The sequence below is a fragment of the Saimiri boliviensis genome, chromosome 1 (assembly GCF_048565385.1).
Source record: "Saimiri boliviensis isolate mSaiBol1 chromosome 1, mSaiBol1.pri, whole genome shotgun sequence".
Lineage (NCBI taxonomy): Eukaryota > Metazoa > Chordata > Mammalia > Primates > Cebidae > Saimiri > Saimiri boliviensis.
Genome location: NC_133449.1, coordinates 85,899,782 through 85,906,067, shown reverse-complemented (window position 1 = coordinate 85,906,067; position 6,286 = coordinate 85,899,782). Strand labels below are relative to the sequence as shown.

The window sequence follows — 6,286 nt, the reverse complement described above, 5'->3', positions numbered from 1 at the left end:
CTTTATGCAGTCTATCATCGATGGGCATTTGGGTTGGTGCCGGGTCTTTGCTATCGTGAATAGTGCCACAATAAACATACATGTGCATGTGTCTTTGTAGTTGAATGTTTTATAATCCTTTGGGTAGATACCCAGTAATGGGATTGCTGGGTCAAATGCTGTGTCTATTTCTAGGTCCCTGAGGAATCACCACACTGTCTTCCACAATGGCTGAACTAACTTACACTCCCACCAGCAGTGTAAAAGTGTTCCTATTTCTTCACATCCTCTCCAGCATCTGTTGTTTCCTGATTTTTTTTTTTTTTAATATGGAAGGCTTCGTGAACTTGCATGTCATCCTTGAGCAGAGGCCATGCTAATTTTTCTGTATCATTCCAATTTTAGTATATGTGCTTCCAAAGTGAGCACGCCTCCTGATTTTTTAATGATCACCATTCTAACTGGCATGAGGTGGTATCTCAATGTGGTTTTGATTTGCATTTCTCTAAAGACCAGTGATGCTGAGCTTTTCTTCATATCTTTGTTGCCTGTATAAATGTCTTCTTTTAAGAAGTGTCTGTTCATATCCTTTGCCCACTTTTTGACGGGGTTGTTTTCTTGTAAATTTGTTTAAGTTCTTTGTAGATTCTGGTTGTTAGCCCTTTGTCAGATGGGTAGATTGCAAAACTTTTCTTCCATCCTGTTGGTTGCCCGTTCATGCTAATGATGTTTCTTTTGCTTTGCAGAAGCTCTTAAGTTTAATTAGATCCCATTTGTCTATTTTGGCATTCGTTGCCATTACTTTTGGTGTTTCAGTCATGAAGTCCTTGCCTATGCCTATGTTTCTATGAACATGTTAACATCAAACTATAATAATTAGATGTTAAATTTTGTTTATGGGTCACATTATCATAAAAGAATTTGAGCAAATATTCAAGCTTTTTCTTGTAAAGTTGAGAAACTTAAATATTTCCAAGGTAATTATATGCATTATTAGTATTTATTGACAAATCTCTTTTTAACATATATCGTACAACACAGACCTATGAACAGCCTTCTAAAGTGTTTTCAAATTTGGCTTCCACTAATAAAAATTTCTTATCGTCACTTTGTTATTTTTCTTCCAAGGATCTTAGAAAGCTACACATATTCATATGAGCCCTTTGTTAACACTTTAGTTTCACTGTATTGGTCAAGTTTGTTTTCACATATAATCAAGGATACAGAGACTAGGCTGTATGGTTAAGGTCAAATAGCAATATACAGTAGAGCTAAGAACAGGATAACTTCAGAATTTTCAGAATTATCCACTTTGTCCATACAATTCTTATTTTTTCAGATGTGTATAATAAAGGTAGAATTTTGCATTTTAGAGTGTAGATTGTCATTTTCAAGAATATATATTAATATATATATTAATGTTACATCTAAAATTTTATAGCAACTCATCTTTTACTGTATACTAATGTTTTTGCAATCTTTATTTCCTAGAATTATGTCATAGCTAATAAATTGACCTGAGGCAGAATTCATAGTATAAAGCCATTTGCCCTGTCACAAATGACAATGGATTCCTTATACTCAATTCAGAAAGTAGATTAATGAAAGTAAGATCATTACAAGATGAACTATTAAGTTGAAACATTAGAATAATCTCACCTACTTCTGGATTTTTGAAGATACAGGATTCAAGTCCACATGTGTAAGAGGACATTTTGCTTTTCAGGCCACAAATATGGAATAGTGCATAAAACAACTGCCTCACTGGGTTAGATCAGGATTTAGCTTTTCTAATAATATCTCTAACAGAATGTAGGGTAGAAAAGTTGCCATTTAGAATGGTGATTCAAAAGATCAAAAGCAGAAATGATTATTTAAAATTCTCAGTCTGTTAGAATTTTGAGTCAGAAAAGGTCTTGTGAATATAAGTTCCATATGTTTACTACCTACTGTGAAAAATAAATGGTTACTCTGTAGAGTTACAAAACCACTATTTTCAATTCCAGGAGGTCCCCTCTAATATTACAGGCTTAATAAGAAAAAGACATTTACTCTATCCTTTCATTCACTTTTCATATTTCAGAGCTAAAATTGCATTTGGAGATAGTCAAATTAATTCCTCTTGTTTTTCAAAGAAAACTTAGTCCCGTAAAAGGCAGCGACTTTGTCTAAGTATCAGAGAATAGTAATAGATTTGTCCTCTATTGAAATATTCTTATAACTCATAAGCCTGCTTTTCATGTTTCATTTTGCTTCTCAAGGATTTCCCTGATGTACAATTAGTTCAATAACAAATATGTGCTAAAAATGTATAGTTGCTTTTTTATTTCTTTAGTTGAGTTTATATTTTAGTCAGGAAGGAACAACAAAGAATAAACTGTAAAACTAACAAATGCAAGGCCAGGTCCACTGGTTCACGTCTGTAATCCCAGCGTTTTGGGAGGTTGAGACAGGCAGATCACCTGAGGTCAGGAGTTCAAGACTAGCTTAACCAACACGAAGAAACCCCATCTTTACTAAAAATACATAGTTAGCCAGGTGTGGTGGCACATGCCTGTAATCCCCACTACTCAGGAGGCTGAGGCAGGAGTATCACTTAAGCTCGGTAGGTGGAGGTTGCAGTGAACCGAGATTGTGTTACACTACAGCCTGGGCAACAAGAGTGAAACTCCATCTCCAAAAAATAAAAAGCAAAGCAAAACAAACAAAAAACAACTAACAAGCAAACACACAAATTATACATGTATAATACACATAATTGTATAGTATACTTATGAAGTTTGTAAAGAAACGTATATGTAAATTGTGTATATATAAAGAGATGATAAATTCTGTGTAAGAAGTGCCATAGGGTAAAGATGATATATAATTTATTAGGTTGGTGCAAAAGTAATTGTGGTTTTTGCCATTACCTTCAATGACAAGAACCACAGTTAATTTTACACCAGCCTAGTAAGATAAGAGTAGGCTTTATTAGCAAAATGAGGAAATATTTTTCTTGGGAAAATATTTTGCTTTAGAAATACATGGAGAAGTTGAGACAATTAGAAATACAGGTATTTATGCCACAATGCAAGATGATGGGGGTGAAGCATTTAGCTCCTTGGAGCATTAGCAAGGAAGCCAATATGGCCGGAGTGAATAAACTAATGGAGAATAGTGGGAAGAGAATCCAGAGACATTATAAAAGTTTTCATCAAATAGGGGTCAAATAGGCCATGGTAAAAACTTTGGCCATTACCTGTAGGAAATGGAAAACCACAGCTTGGATTTGAACACAGTAGATATATGACCTACCTGACTTAACATTTTCAAAGTTTCACTCTGGCCACACCATTGAGAATAGACTGTAGAGTGAAGAAAGTAAAATGAGAAGCAGAAAGATCGTTTAGGAGCTTACTGCTGTAGTACAGGGCAGACGTAATGGTGACAAAGATTATAGACATTTTAAAAATGTTTTTAATGATAAGAGCAATAACAGTGTATACAGTCATCCAGGTGATACTTAAATCCTTGTCAGTATAGCTCAATGGTCATAATGATTAAGATTTAGATTCTAAGATCAGATATTCTTGGGTTTACTGTCTCAATGATTGTGTGACCTTGAACAAGTTAACTGACTTCCATGTATCTTGGTTTTCACATTCCTGAAATTGGGATGCTACAATATAATAATTTTGTGAATCTGCCTTTTAAAATTCTTGTCTGTCCTTCAACTTCTAGTTCTATATTTCTAAAATTGTTGTTTTTTTTTTTTTTTTTTTTTTTGAGACGGAGTTTCACTCTTGTTACCCAGGCTGGAGTGCAATGGCGCGATCTCGGCTCACCGCAACCTCTGCCTCCTGGGCTCAGGAAATTCTCCTGCCTCAGCCTCCTGAGTAGCTGGGATTACAGGCACGTGCCACCATGCCCAGCTAATTTTTTGTATTGTTAGTAGAGACGGGGTTTCACTATGTTGACCAGGATGGTCTTGATCTCTTGACCTCATGATCCACCTGCCTCGGCCTCCCAAAGTGCTGGGATTACAGGCTTGATATATTTCTAAAATTCTTACTGACTTCTCAAACTGTTTCTACACCAAAAGTTGAAGATCTGCATGTGCAAATTTGAAAAGCACATACTATGAAAAATAGAAGAGAAGATAGACCTAATATGCTAACAGAAAAGAAACATGAAATAGAAAAAAAAAATTGTTTGGACTAAAAGAAAGCAAGAAAACCATATGATTTTTTAAAAACTCATTTTACATTTGGTAAGGCAGAAACTGCAGATATAGATTCACAATAAGAGTATTATTTGGCCAGGAAAATTAAAGGAGAGTGACAGGAAAGCTTGAAACTATATATATATATATATATATATATATATATATATATATATACACACACACACATATATATTTAAATATTTGCTCTAATATAGAAAGAGAAAAGACAGGAAAGCTTGAAACCACCTTTTCTTTTTCTATAGTATAGAAAGAGAAAACAATGCTTGGTGAAACAGAAATTCAGGCGATCAAATAAATCAAAAAAGCAAGATATATTACTGAGAATAAGAAAGAGCTGTTCTGAAAGAGTCAATAAGTAAATGTATTGAGTGACTTGGAATCACTAGTAAATGTGGGAAAGAAAAGGCCTTGCATTCAATGATTTTCCAGACAATACTTTTTATAAAAGAGATGTGTGGGGAAAAAAGAAATTGGACTGTAAGAAAATAAATGTTAGGGGAGAAGGCTTACACATGATCTAGGAGGGGTGTTGGTTTAAAGTATAGAATGTAAATAGCAAGTGCTGACTCTAATTTGAATTTTCATAGAGCTTTTGCAAAGACTCTTCCTAACTGTATATTTTTTTCACAACCCCCAAAACAAAGCAAGAAATAAGAACTAAATCAAGCTATGTGGCCCCTCCCAGTTCAGAATGTTTGTCACTAGACCACTCTGTTGGTTTTAAAAGGGGCCAATACCTTACCATAAGGCATTTCTGTCAATACTTTAATAGTGATACAGAGATAAATATTTTCCGTGAGAAAAACATGTCTTAGTCTAAATATTTTTCAATCTTGGATTGTGATTATTATGACTACATCTGACAAAACACTAACAAAACCAAACAATACTAAATGAGAGGATTTTGGGCCCTCTTAAGAACATGTGGTCCTTAATATCTGAAAATTTATAAGTGCAGAGAGTTCCCAGGAAGAAGTAAACGAAGAAAACTGCAAACTACAAGGACAAATCAACTGCCACCCGTTTTCTGAGTGGGTTTGTGGTAGCTGGGTTGTGTTCTCCAGAGTACAATACCTCTTCATACAACACATTATTTCAAATACAGGTATAGAAACTGTGTGCGTGATATGTTTAAATGGGTAACCCTTTTAAGAGGTTTCTAATCCTGATGTTAGAGTGTCGACACCCTAACATGATTAAAAGAACTACAGGAGCAAGTTCAAACAAATTTAAAAGCTAGCAGAAGGCAAGAAATAACTAAGATCAAGGCAGAACTGAAGGAGATAGGGACACAAAAAACCCTTCAAATAATCAATAAATCCAGGACCTGGATTTTTTGAAAGGATGAACAAAACAGATAGACTGCTAGTCAGACTGATAGAAAAGAGAGAAGGTTCAAATAGCAGGAATAAAAAATGATCAAGGAGATATCACCACTGATTCCACAGAAATATACACTACCATCAGAGATTACTACAAACACTTCTATGCTAATAAACCAGTAAATCTAGGAGAAATGGATAAATTCATGGACACTTATATCCTCCCAAACTAAACCAGGAAGAAGGTTTAATTCCTGAATAGACCAATAACAACGTCTGAGATTGAGGCAGACTACTAACCAATAAAGTCCAGGACTAGAAGGGTTCACAACCAAATTCTATGAGAGGTACAAAGAGGAGCTGGTATCATTCCTTCTGAAACTATTCCAAACAATACAAAAAGTGGAAATCCTCTCTAACTCATTTAATGATACCAACATCATCTTGATACTGAAACCCGGCAGAGGCATAACTACAAAAGAAAATTTCAGGCCAATATTCATGATGAACACTGATGAAAAATCTTCAATAAAATATTGGCAAACCAAATCTAACAGAACATCAAAAAGCGTATCCATCACAATGAAGTCAGCTTCATCCAATGGATGAAAGGTTGATTGAATGTCTGCAAATCTATAAACATCCATGACATAAACAGAACCAAAGACAAAAACCACATGATTATCTCAATAGATGCAGAGAAGGCCTTCAACAAAATTCAACAGCCCTTTATGCTAAAAACTCTCAATAAATTAGG

General features: G+C 34.7%; 1 non-coding gene across 1 annotated transcript; it reads right to left on the bottom strand.

Moving 5' to 3' along the window:
* Positions 1–302: 302 nt before the first annotated feature.
* LOC120362049 (U6 spliceosomal RNA) lies at positions 303–408 on the bottom strand. Its single transcript, XR_005578055.2, has one exon. It is a non-coding gene; the product is annotated as a U6 spliceosomal RNA (small nuclear RNA).
* Positions 409–6,286: the final 5,878 nt, after the last annotated feature.